Source organism: Periplaneta americana, chromosome 9 (genome assembly GCF_040183065.1).
Source record: "Periplaneta americana isolate PAMFEO1 chromosome 9, P.americana_PAMFEO1_priV1, whole genome shotgun sequence".
In the NCBI taxonomy this organism is placed as follows: Eukaryota; Metazoa; Arthropoda; class Insecta; order Blattodea; family Blattidae; genus Periplaneta; species Periplaneta americana.
In genome coordinates, this window is record NC_091125.1 from 16,830,361 (window position 1) to 16,844,304 (window position 13,944).

The 13,944-nt window shown below is 34.2% G+C and overlaps 1 long non-coding RNA gene across 3 annotated transcripts; it reads left to right on the top strand.

Annotated features, from left to right (window-relative positions):
- Window positions 1-4,859: 4,859 nt before the first annotated feature.
- On the top strand, window positions 4,860-7,745 carry LOC138705795 (uncharacterized). 3 transcript variants are annotated; one of them, XR_011333788.1, is made up of 5 exons: window positions 4,860-4,954; window positions 5,353-5,541; window positions 5,997-6,187; window positions 6,269-6,351; window positions 7,428-7,745. It is a non-coding gene; the product is annotated as an uncharacterized lncRNA (long non-coding RNA). The 3 variants fall into 3 exon arrangements; XR_011333787.1 differs by having other exon boundaries at window positions 4,882-4,999; XR_011333786.1 differs by lacking the exon at window positions 4,860-4,954 and having other exon boundaries at window positions 5,006-5,541.
- Window positions 7,746-13,944: the final 6,199 nt, after the last annotated feature.

A 13,944-nucleotide genomic window follows, 5' to 3' on the forward strand; every position in this document is an offset into this window, starting at 1 on the left:
AAATAAATGAATAAATAAATAAACATGAAAGAGAGAGAGAATAAGATAAGTGACGTTAATAAACAGGAAACAAGAAAATAGTACTGGGAAATCGTCATTACAGGATGTTGGATAGAGATTACAATCCATTTCTAGAATTCCAGTTATGCTAATTCTATTTTTTATTATAGAGAGTTATATATATATATATATATATATATATATATATTGCAATTCAAATTTTACAAAATAAACTGTAATTGTTAATTATATTTAACAATACAATCAAACCTTATAATTTGATAGCCGTTCATATTTTTATAGGTTATGTTTTTTTTATGAATAACAAATACGTGTTTAACCTTCACATTCACTTTTGTGAAGCGTTAAAGACTTCTGAAGTTCACGTCTTTTTCTATATTTTTTCCGTGAGGTACTACATCGTTCATAAATTCTGCCATTTTTTATCTAACTTTAAACTGAACACAAATAAACAAATATTCAGAATTGAGCCTGCTACAAACCATACTCAGAATAACATGAGAATGAACTTATAAATATGAGAATATACTAGCTTTTATTCTTATCAAGCATGAGTATATATTCTGTACAAGATGGACACTTGAGTATATTCTACTATGCTTCCATGTTATGAGTATGTAATCAAAAATGAGTAGGTACTCAAATGTTTTTATTCTTATTAAGAAGAGTATATACTAAAAAAAAGTCCAGTATATACTATATACTCATGTTTATTCTTACCACGGCATATCTAAAATCAACTACGATATAACCTCCTGGTATAGATTCCGTGCGCATCCCAACTGCTGCGCTCTAGCGGCTACTCGTTTAAAAAGTTCATGTGACACGACTCACGACTGCCAGTGTCAGTATATGCACGCGTATGAACGTTTTTGTCATTATTGGGAAGAAGTTAAATTTAATATTATGGAGGAAAGTTCTGCAAAAAGTAGAACAAATTGTTCTGTGGTTGGATGTAACAACACTTATAGAAATTGTCCTCCTGGGACCAAGTTTTTCGTGTTCCCGAACAGTAGGCAGCACATAATTAGGAGGAAAGCTTGGATTGCGGCATTAAAGCGAGACACGATTGATGGGAAGCCATGGTATCCGACAAATAATTCACGTGTTTGTAATCGGCATTTTATAGGCGGAACACCGACAAGAGATCCTGACAGTCCTGGTTATATACCAAGATTGTATATGAGTCCAAATTTATCAGATCGCCACCGACAAAGAGAAGAATACCGAGTGACGGCTAGATACAAGAGGCGAAAACACAGACATGAAAATGAGATGGTTGACGTAAGTGATATGGAATATATTCCTTGCACATTCAGTGACGCGAGTACACAGACAGATGTAGCGACCCTAAGTAGTGATAGCGGTGTGAATGTATTGTTTTCTTCTCTGCGAAATAATTGTGAAGCGGAAGTCCAGACAAACCTATCAGTGCCTCGTGTAAATAAGCAGACAATGACAGACACTGGGTTCAAAAGAGATTGTGGTGTTAATGTAGACTCTGTAGATGTCAAACATTCATTCTGTGGGTTTAGTTCAGTGAAAGAAAGCGAACAGAATCTTCTTGATATAGCTGGTGTTAAGCTTGCCGTGTTTCACATTCTGTTATCTTTGTTACCTTCTGTCAATAAGAAATGCACACTAGGTAAAGAAAATATGCTATTACTTCTATTAATGAAATGTAAAAACTCGGTATTAGTTTTGCAGCTCTTGGAGTTATTTTTAACTGTCATAGAACTACAGCATCTGCCACTTTCAAATTTACTCTCCATCATATTTTTGAGAAAACAAAGGAATGGATTTTCTGGCCACAGCGATCCACTATTATAAATACTATGCCAAATGCATTTAAACGAAATTTTGAAAATTGCACATGTGTTTTAGACTGCAGTGAAGTGTCCTGTGAAAGACCTCAGACTGTTCGCCAAAGAATTTTAATGTTTTCTCATTATAAAAATACATTCACCTTAAAATTTCTTGTCGCCATTACTCCATCAGGATATATTTGTTTTCTTTCTAAATGTTATGGTGGAAGAGCGACAGACAGCTACATTACAGTTCATTCCGGTATATTAAACTATATCCAGCCAGGAGATTTGGTTATGTGCGACAAAGGGTTCCCACAAATAAAAACTTGTATTCAAAACAAGAAGGCTATAATGGTGATGCCACCTTTTGCATTTAATCCTCAGTTTTCAGCTGAAGAAGTTGATACAACATTTGATATAGCATCAGTTAGAATTCATGTTGAAAGAGCCATTCATAGAATGAAGGTTTTCAAATTATTAAGCAACAAAGTTAGTATGGATTTACTATCTCATATAGACAAAATTCTTCATGTAATAGGTGTCTTGGTAAACTTTAGTCCTCCTATCATTAAATCACAAGACTAAGTTGCATATGAACCTAAAGTAGTCACAGCAGGTTATCTAATTGAATATCAAGGTCCAGTCTAATGTGTATAATTATTAAGCATAGTTTTAATGGAACATGTTGTATTTTCGCAATTTTAGTTCAAATATTCTGTATTATTAGTTATTTAATTAAGTAATTTGTATAATCAGTACTATGTTTCTGTATTTCATTTTTTGTTCTCTTTTTCTGCTCTGACTATAGTATTGCAACCTTGATATTCTTTCAACATTCGTGTCTAAATAATGACAGTTATAGAGGCATGGGATTACAATAGATGAAATGCACTAAAACTATTTAACTTACTGCTTGTTTACAAATTAATGGAAGATAATGTTCAAAATAAAATTTCTCTACTTTGGGAATAATATTTGAAAGGAATTCTTCATTTATGGAAATGTTCACTTTCACACTCCCCTTTGGAGAATATATAAACAAATCACAGGAGACGAGATTCAAAATATACATTGATACCTGTACCTGGGTGTAATATACGTGAGTGTCCTTCAATGTTACACCACCATCACTGGTTACACACAAATATGGAACATTACATATTTGCTCCTCAATTACTGGTTTCTCCCGACATGAATAAGGACACTTTATCTCCAAGAGAGTAAGACAATCCTGACCTAGCACTATTCCGTCTGGACTGCAGCAAAGCCATGGTTGTTGTTCTTTTACAAACAAACCAAGCTGTCTCACACAACATTTATATGTCAAGCAGTACTCTTTAAGTGCCGTCTGTTCATTATTTCTGCCGTATCTTACTGCTGGACTGTTTATGTCTTTAGAACCAATGAACGTTAATGCTAGTGTATCATAGTCTCCAGAGTGCCGTGTCATAATCTTGTGTACACTCTGGCTGGCCGAAATGCGTAACTTCCTTTGTTGGAACCACTCAGAACATCGATATTGCGTCCTTGTCTCAATTGCAATTTTATGCTTCTGCGAATTTGTGATTTTCACATTGTCACAATAAAAATTCAATTGAATGCTTGTCAACACGCGCTCATAATCTTTTTGCACTAGCGATATTTTGCCACTATTGTACAGATAATTAACTTCATAGCATCTAAACAGTTTGTGAAATTTTTGATTATCTAATTGGTAAAGACACTGAAACAGTAATCCCCTTTCGCCCAGTTCTACAGCACTATCTACGATTTGTTTAATAATGGAAGTGAAGATAATTGCAGATTCATTTTCACATTCTGCCTTTAAAATTTTTGAAAAGGGACAGTCTATATTTTTTATTTGCTCGTATAGTTCTGTTTTGCATAATGCTTCCTTGTTTTCACTTTCTGACACGCAATAAATCGGTCGCTTTTCTGATTTGTGTTTGAATATTTCTCCTACATTTTCCCCTTTAGAATATTCTGCAGCAACACTGTTAGGCTTCTCCCATTGTTGCAGAAAAGATGTTTTAGAAGAATCTCTCTCAATATTAATGTGCAAGCACAACGCAGCAATATGTTTACAGCTTCTTGAAAGACCTGCTTTGCAGTTGCACTCAGCTGATGTAACATTTCTATTACAATCAATCTGTAAGAAATTAATCTAGAGTAAATTAACTGTAAAACTAATTTTAAACTGTGATGGGTACATGGGTAATGAAGTTATATTTAAAATGAATAATGTAAATATACGAATATATGGCAAGTCATAATAAATCTTACTTTAAGTTGAACTGCATAAGGCGGTTGATTAATGCTTGTTTCTCTCAAGCATAAGCCGGATATTTCTTCTCTCAACTTCTCTTTCACTTGGAATATGTGATTACTTTCAGCGAGTTGTGCACCTTTCTTTAGTGTAGAAGCTCTAAAATACGATGCATCCCACTGAATTTTTTTAAAACCCACGTAAATCTCTATAGACGATGACATGTCTCTATTCAATTGCGTGCTCTGCACTCACACGACTTATCTTCCGCATCGGCCGCTAGGGGCTCCCATAGTCAAATTATCGCCATGCGCACGCAGTCTATATGAGGTTAACTTTTTACATGTTTCTGTTGAGTTAGCTTAGTATTTATTTGTTAATGGTACATGTACATAACTTATTTGTTGCATTTTCCCATATAAACCACCGATGTGTGGCGTGTATAGACAATTCGTATTCACATTGCACTGCTCTTCAATATTTCCTGTTAATTTTTATCGGTGTGACAAAATATCGGTGTAATTCATGCATATTGTGCTTACTTATCGCTATATAAAATATCGGTGTGACAAAATCACAGATAATAGTCACAGATATTTAATTGTCACAGTTGTCACAGATACTTGGAAATATCGTTTAAGCTCAACTCTAGTGTTCTGTCTGTAAACTACGTCCACGATTTCATATAGTTACAACTTATTGGCTTCGGAAATACATGATAGCAGCTTTTCTCTCATCGCTAGGGAGTGTAGTGTTGGCTGCCATGCATACATGCTTAATTTGATTTTCGTAGTAGCCTTGCGCGCGTCCGCAACGACACTTCGCCTCGGCAGCCTATAATTGGATTTAACCCAACATTGTAATATGTTAATTGGTATTCTCCAGAGAAGCTACATCAAAGAAGGCATGTTTCACTGGCTTATGAGAGATGTATATAGTGGTAAACTCGTGGTTTATTAGTTTGCTGTAATAAAAACTTCCAACTATCCATTAGAATATACAGGTATCAAATGACTTTTATGTTGAAAGTATTTATAGGTCCAAACTAAAACCATGTGTTACCAGTATCATCTCACAGAAGTCAATGGAACAAAAGAAAATAGTGTCTCCTATGGTGTAGTTATTTTGGAGAATTACGTAATGTAATTTTACATAACCTTACAAATATTTAGTCTAATGAAAGTGAATAAAATCAAGGTTGAAGTTAGGTTAATGTGTAGTTCATATTTTAAAATGCAATAACCATTTTATTTTAAGGTTATAACATATCCAGAAGGAAAGAGTCTGAAGAACTTATAGGCCTACATCAAGAAAGAAAAGGCTTTCGTTACAGAGCAGCTTACAATAAGCAGTGGTTAATATGTACAGACAATTGAAGGCTGAAGCAGAATAGGAAGATATCTGTCAAACCGAAGCAGTTCTAATGGCAAGAATTGCAAATCTCTTGTAAGTAGGCCTACCTGTTTTTATAGATAATATTTGACAGGATCAGTACAGATCTTATTCCATAAGGATGCGTCCATGATAGTGTGTTAAAAAATATTTACACATAATTTAACATACGAAGACTTTTCTGTAACCTAATCTAATGCAACTTCATTATAAACTAATGCACGTGGTTGAGTTTACATGCAACTGAATTTTGAACAATTTTAAGCTTACTTAGAAATACAAGTCCCAAATAAAGTAAAGTCCCATCACTGATAACCTTTCGTATGTACCAAAATATTCTTGTTAGATAAGGTTCAAGGAATTATGCATCGACCTGCTGTGGTAGGAAGACTGGTCATTGTACAAGATGGAACCTGGTAGTGTAACTACAATACTATTAAACTATATATGGTGTAGTAACTTTTATTATATGTTCTATCTAGAATCTAAATATCTTGTGTCTTTTATAGATGCAGATTTAACTTTTTGCATCCAATTTGAAGACTGGTGCCATGAATACATTCCAGAAGTGGGTGGAAAGGTAGCTTATTGTTGGGTTGAGAAATTTAGATCCTTCGATTATTATTATGGATAATGCTTTCTACCACAATAAAATTGCAGAATAGAAACCCACAACAAAAGGAGACGAGATCAGTTAATGGTAAATATAATTTCTGTAGAATCTGAGTAATGAACTGTGATGTTAAGTTGCATTATTTATGTTTAAATGTGAACTTTGTAGATATGGCTGAGACAGAATGGAGTTACCATTGCTAGACAATGCAAACAGGAATAAACGACATTTGGAAAGGTGATTCTCTAAATGTAAGTAATTCATAAGTAATTCCCCCCCCCCTTAATGGTGGTTAATTGACTGTCATTCAGCCATATGAAGCGAGTTGTGTAGTAGACCAATTTATCAACACACTCATTGCCCAAGGTGTGTCATAGGAGGCTGGTTTTCGAATACACCAACCTCTCCACCATCCAGGCCATGACGGTTACCATTTTGCACGACATACAGCAGGACAAGTGCAACAGAGGCCACTAATTTAAGAAAAGTGAAAATATCTCTGATGATCAGACACTTCATATCAAAACCCACAATTTTTTTTTAACAAAATATGATATGCCTACAGATAGATTGCTGTACATTCAAATACAAGGATGCTAGATGATCTCATCATTGATAAATTTAAGTTGTGTTTTTTCTGTTGCGTAGAACTTAACAATAGAGTTTCACTTCCAGGGATTAGCTATCATGGTGTTCCAAGAAGCCAGTGAGGCTTATTTTGTTGGTCTCTCAGATACACCAACCTCTCCGACATCCATGCCATGAGGGTTAACATTTTGCACAATGACTTCCAGCTAGACAGGCATATCAGAGGCCACCATTAATTCAGAGGAAAGTGAAAGTGTCTGATAATATGATGTCTTGTATCAATACCACTATTTTTTTCACGAAATATGATATAGTTAGATTTGTGTACCTTCAAAAGCAAGGAATTCTGTGAGGGTGGTATTTTGCTACAAAACTTGCCAGATCCTTGTGCTAGATTGCACTGGAAGTTTGGCTTATTTTCAACATTTCTGTTTCAAAGCCTGATGTCATATTTTAGATCCCGGTACAATGTTATTTATGCAGTATTAATTTTCACTCTTTGTACAACATAATATATTTTTTATTCTAATTTTAATTCCCCCCCTTTTCTACTGATATTTACATGATTAATTGTCCAGTCCAGTGTTGTCACCATAATGTCCACTATAATTCCACTACAAAGTAATTCAGTTATTGTTAAATGGGGCTATGTGTAATTACTTTCTTATATAAAACTTGCACAGATGCCCTTTTAACATTGACAATTTCTGTGTTAAATCAAATTCTGTCTTTCTTTTAGTCTCAAAGGATCCTATGATGCCACCAAACATTATCAAGAGGTTGGTTAAGGAAGAGGACGTCTGAAAATTTGGTAATATAATGACTAATTTAAGAATTATTGGCTGATGCAAATGCTGGAGCAAACATAATATGTCTGTCCAAAACCATAGTTATTTTCTTTTTTTTCTTTGTGTTTTTCAGAAAAATAAAGTAAGTGTGCTGTTACACAGAAAATAATACAGTTGATTGTTCATTGTGTATTTTTGTTGTTGCCTAACTGTGATTTATGTTAAATCTGTATAATGAAGAAATAAAATAAAGTTATTTGCAATCTGTCCTTTGTCGAAGTATTCCCTTAGTCCTGAGGCAAAAGTCGGGATATTAGAATTGTGTAATGCTGATTCAATACATCAACTTGTCAGCATTCCATAATGTTATACAACAAAATATATATATATATATATATATATATATATATATATATAATTACATCGCCCTTCTCCATTAATCCTGAAATAATAAAAATACTTAAGTGTCCTTTCATTTGGTTGAAACAAATCCTTATTATACAAAATTAAAGTTTAACTCTTTTTGTATAGAGATTGGTTGTGAAAAGTAAGTATGATTTTTAAATTTTCATTACTTGGTTAGTTAAAAATAAAATTTCACAATTCTCATTGTACTTTTTAATTATGTTACAGGAGAATGGAGAAAGTTACACAACGCAGAGCTGCACGCATTGTATTCTTCACCTGACATAATTAGGAACATAAAATCCAGACGTTTGAGATGGGCAGGACATGTAGCACGCATGGGCGAATCCAGAAATGCATATAGAGTGTTAGTTGGGAGGCCGGAGGGAAAAAGACCTTTAGGGAGGCCGAGACGTAGGTGGGAAGATAATATTAAGATGGATTTGAGGGAGGTGGGATATGATGGAAGAGACTGGATTAATCTTGCTCAGGATAGAGACCAATGGCGGGCTTATGTGAGGGCGGCAATGAACCTCCGGGTTCCTTAAAAGCAAGTAAGTACTTTTTAATTATATTTATACATACATATCTATATCTATTAAAGCGGAATATGTGCAGGAAAAGAAATGGAAAATAATAGTGATGAATGTAATGTAGTTTTTAAGAATATTTTTTTTTTTTTAAAGACATGACCATTTAAATTGTTCTTCAAATGTGATATACGGCACTTAACACCATCTTTCGTGGTATAAATTGTTTTACTTTTTTTTTTTTTTTTTTTCAGAGTTTGTTTTATTCTGATCATCCACAATTTTTAAATGCTCTCCACTGGACAATTTGTTCAATTTATTGAAAAGAATTAATATTAGTGCTCTATGTTCAAAATTGGTAAGACTGAAGTACGGCCATCTTGGATTTTTTTAGTACGTCACTATATACCAATATAGAATTCTGTCTTCAATATCAAAGAAAAATACCATTTACATACACCTAATCATGTAAATGAGGCCCACAGATTTATTCTCTCATCCAACGAAAGTCGGTTTCTTCCGAGGTTTTCTCCAACCGTGGGACTGATGCCAGATAGTCTGTAGCGAGTCCTCGGCCACACTTCATTTAACCCCCTTTGGTCTGATTACTTGGTTGGGGGTTTTCCGAGGTTTTCCCCAACCATAAGGCAAATGCCAAGTAATCTTTTGGCGAATTCTCGGGCCTCACCCCATCTCACTACATCTCGCCAAAATATTGTAGAAAATTGCAAAATTGCAAAACTGTAAAAATTGTCATTGTAATTGTAATATTGTAAAATTTTAACTTGGTCCACATCTTAAAACTTCATTGCTAATGTAAGATTTATGGAATATAATAAATGAAATGAAAATGAAAAAAGAAAAAAAAGAAAAATCTTTCCGTCCAAAAATCCATTATCCTATTCCAGGATTGAGTTGAAATGCAAGCATAGTAACCACTAAATCATCAGATATGCTTTTATTTATAATTATCACAGCTCTATTATTTTAAAATAATTACTTAGCAAGTAGAGTTGAGCCGTTCAGAGCAAAACTGGTGTAAGTCAGGAATGGGTAATGAGGTTTAAAGTAAAAATTCTGTAAAATACAGAGCAAAGTAGCAATTAATATGTCCTTCGTGCTATCCATTGACTACTAATAGTGTAAGTAAATTGAATATTAATTGTTACTTTGCTCTGTATTTTACAGAATGTTTACTTTAACCCTCATTACCCATTTTTGACATACACCACTTCTGCTCTGAATGGCTCATTTATATCAATATGTGAAGGCAGTACAATGGTCAATGTTAAATACACGTACCTGCCCTAAAATAATCGATTTTATTAAAATATACGTAATTACTTGATACAGTGAATAAATCATTTACATTTCAGATTGATTAATTCTTTATATAGGCAAGCCACCTCGAAAACTCATCATTGTAAACCTGTGTGCAAGAGCAACGAGATTTTCTTGTGCACATCTCTCAAAATCCACCTTCGGTTTGCATGTTTGAATAAGATCTTGTACCTGTACAGCCAGAGCTGTGCTGTGGAGGTTTCCAAAGCTGCCGTCAGGATGTTGCTGCTCTGCCAGACCTACACTCGGCTTCTTTATGTAGTGGTCCAGATTTCGGTTTCGGTGGTCACGAACAATGCAGTTGAGAGCGAGCAATACCATCGACAGCGTATCTGTAAATCACATCACAATCAATCAGAATGAAACAAATAAATCTGAAATCTGATCTAAAATTGAATTACAAATACCATATTTCTGTATAGACTGTATATAGTCTATGGAATATAATGGCCGAATTTGGAATACCTTTGAAATTAATCAGATTATGTAAAATATGTATGAAAGATATGGTAAGCAAAGTAGTAACAAATGGAATTATATCAGAAGAATCACAGAAACCTGCAGAAAAGTATATTCTATTATCCATGTGCTAAAAAAGATAAATGTTCATCTTCCCTCTTGCTTAAAAAAGTCCCTTGTGCAAAGTTGTATTTCCCTATTTTGACTATGCTGACATTTTACTGACTGACATTTCCAGCGACAACAAAACGAAACTTCAAAGTGCTCATAATTTGTGTGTACGTTTTGTAAGCAATGTTCGTAAATATGATCATATTACTCCATCCCTGGAAAACAATAGGTTGGCTTAAACTAGATAAGAAAAGAAATTTACATTCACTTCTCCTTCTCTTCGAAATCTTGAACTCTTCTATTCCTTAGTACACGTCATTCCTGATCAGTAATTGAGACTCATTCAGACATGGTTTCTTGTAAATAGTTCTCTTAATCTATCACAAAATATTTCAATATCCGGTAATTTCATCGCTATAGAATTTTGTTATTCTAGGTTTAATTTGTAATTCAGTAAATACAAAAATATTCTTTGTTCTTAACTTCTATGATAAAATGTCTAGCTTTCATTAATCAGGTATCTTGTCGTACTTTAATGTTTATTGTAATTGTAATTGTAAATTTAATATTAATTGTAATTTTATTCTTCATATTATACTTGTAATCCCCTGGTAGAGGGGCAGAGAAGGCCTAATGGCCTTATCTTTACCAGTTTAAATAAATAAATACTAAATACTAAGAATTCGTAAATCAAACAGGATTAAAACAAGGTGACGCTCTCTTGCCAATCTTATTTAATATAGCATTAGAGAAGATAATACGACAGTTAGCCTTAATACCAGATGGAATAAACCTGGGTGGACAACATAAAATTTTTGCATATGCTGATGATTTATTATTAATAGGAAGGAATGAGCTTGAAATAAGACAGCTATTTATTGAATTAATCGAAAAAGCACAAAACATTGGATTAAATGTTAACGAGAGTAAAACAAAATATATGGTAATCACTAAAACAAAAAGGATTCCCAATAGCATTAAAATAAAAAATTATACTTTTGAAACAGTCAGTTAGTTCGAATATCTTGGTGTTTTGATAGAAAATTCTAATGACAGAAAACATGAAATAGCCTACTTAACAGACTACATAATGCAAACAAACCTTTTTATGTTATTCACAAATTATTACGGTCCCATTTTTTGACCAGAAATTTAAAAATCGTTTTTTACAAAACACTAATCCAACCTGTACTATTATATGAATCAGAAACATGGAGCTTAACTAAATAGGAAAAAAACAAATTAATGATTTTTGAAAACAAAGTGTTGAGGAAAACTTTCGGTCCAATTTTTGATCCACTTGAAAACAAGTGGAAAATTCGACTTAATGATATTCACAAACTTTATAATCAACCGTCAATTGTAGATGTAATATGGACCAGAAGATTAAATTGGGCAAGACATGTTATACGTATGGATGACTGCAGCAGCGTAAAACAAATAGGCCTATATATGAACACCTTTAACAACAGAAGGCCACTGGGAAGTAGATGGAAAGATGAAATTCAGAAGGAATGCATGGAAATAAGAATTACCAACTGAGAGAAACTAGCAAAAGACAGAACAGAGTGGAAGTGTTTAGTGAAATCGACATGCTCCTTTCCTTTGATTGATTGTATTTCTGTATAAGCCTTGCACGGAAGTACAGAGTGATCCATATAAACCTTTACCATTTTGATTAGTTATATCTTCCTTGCGGAATTCAGTGTAATTTTTAAATAATTTATTGAATTTTATTATCACAATAACTACGAGAATCAGCACAAGTGATCATGCCTGAAATAATACGACTGCCGACTTCCATTACAGTTGAGAAGTGTATTTAGTGAAAAGTTATTAAACATACAGTATTCTTTTGTGCAGCATATTGATTTGGATAAAATCTACCGGTACTGTATTACAAGTTCCTTGATTACAAAGCAAAAGACATTTCGAATAGAGTTTGCTGTACATGATATTCCAAACAAGCCAACAATTCTATCATCTCCTCAGCGATAGTGGTGAAGATAGAACAGTAATGCCTCAAAATCATGTAGCTACATGATGATTGATAACATTTAATGTACTTACCATAGAAATCTTTATCCCAATTAAGCGAGAAATAGGATAGCCTACCCATGTGGCAAGTATCAGAGAGTATAGAGGATTTCACGTTAAGAAAAAAGCATTGAGCATATGGGGGTTGTTCCATCAATTATTTATAAGTCATTTCTTCAGAACTGGGAATTAATATGATACGTCATAACACACAAACAACCAGCCCCCACCATAAGAGCAACAGTTCTTCCCTGGTGATTCTAGCTTTTCATCTCCTCCACAGACTCTCCCTCTCCTGATTTTCTTTATTAAGCGCTATGACCTGCCTATATAAATTACATGACATATTGTATTAGTATTAGGTAAGTAAGTAATTTAAATACGTAATCAACTGAAATAAATAAGTCTCACCAGTGATCGCAGCTGTTTTTGTTGTTACCTTATTTATAGGGAAGAGATGGCCTGTTTGTTTCTCTTCATCGCAAAATACTATTACTTGCTTAATAATATTTTTTTCACCACTCCGTCACACCCTAAGACTGTAACTCCGTGCTGCAGTATTCATGTTGAGTTGACAACACTGGACTGCAAGTGCAAATAAACTGTCCCGCAAGGAGGCTCAAAATTGTGAATAGTGGGGGAGAGAAAGGGAGAGAGATAGAAATGCAGGGAGAGAAATGAATTACCGAGGCTGAGAAGGAATTAGGGTTCAGTTCGCATATCTCACGGGGGCACAGATGGTCCGACAACATAAACCTAACCTAACGAAACCTTTCATATAATCTTATACACCTAATCTACTCTAACCTAACCTAACCTAACGTCTGGGAATAGTACACACTTAACCTAATCTAACCCCTAACGTCTGAGAATAGTACACACCTAACCTAACCTAACGTCTGAGAATAGTACTCACCTAACATAACATAACATCTGAGAATAGTACAAAATGTAACGTTGTAAACCGTCAGAAAATACTACACACCTGTTCTAACATTACACACCTAACCAAACCTAACATAGCGCAATACACACGTTATGTAATCTAATGTAACATTATACTACACACCTATTGTAACATTCCTCACGTTTAACACACCTGTTTTAACATTCCTCACATTAGTTTCATTTCGTTTGCAGATATTGGCATCCCTGCTACACCTATAGCCTGTCGTCTGCTGAAAATCGAGAGTCATCTAGTGGAAGTGAACATTCAAGATAAGGAAATATTGCGGGCAGCCAAAATGGAAGATGGCGCAAAAATCACGCATATCCATCGTTTCAAAAAAAGGAGCATCAACCAGGATGGGCAAGTAGAATATATCCCCACCCAAACAGTAGCAATAACATGTAGGTCACAGTCTCTGCCAAAAGCCCTCACTCTGTATTACAACAGATACGAAATACAAAATTTTCAAGTTTCCATATTACAATGCCTAAACTGCTTCAAATTTGGACACCCAGCCAAATTCTGTAAAAATACACAGAAGTACAGAAAATGTGGTGACACACATCCGGTGGAATGATGTCCCAGCACCTGCAGGGTCCTCACACCCCAGTAGACGATAACTGCCCAAACAAAAAG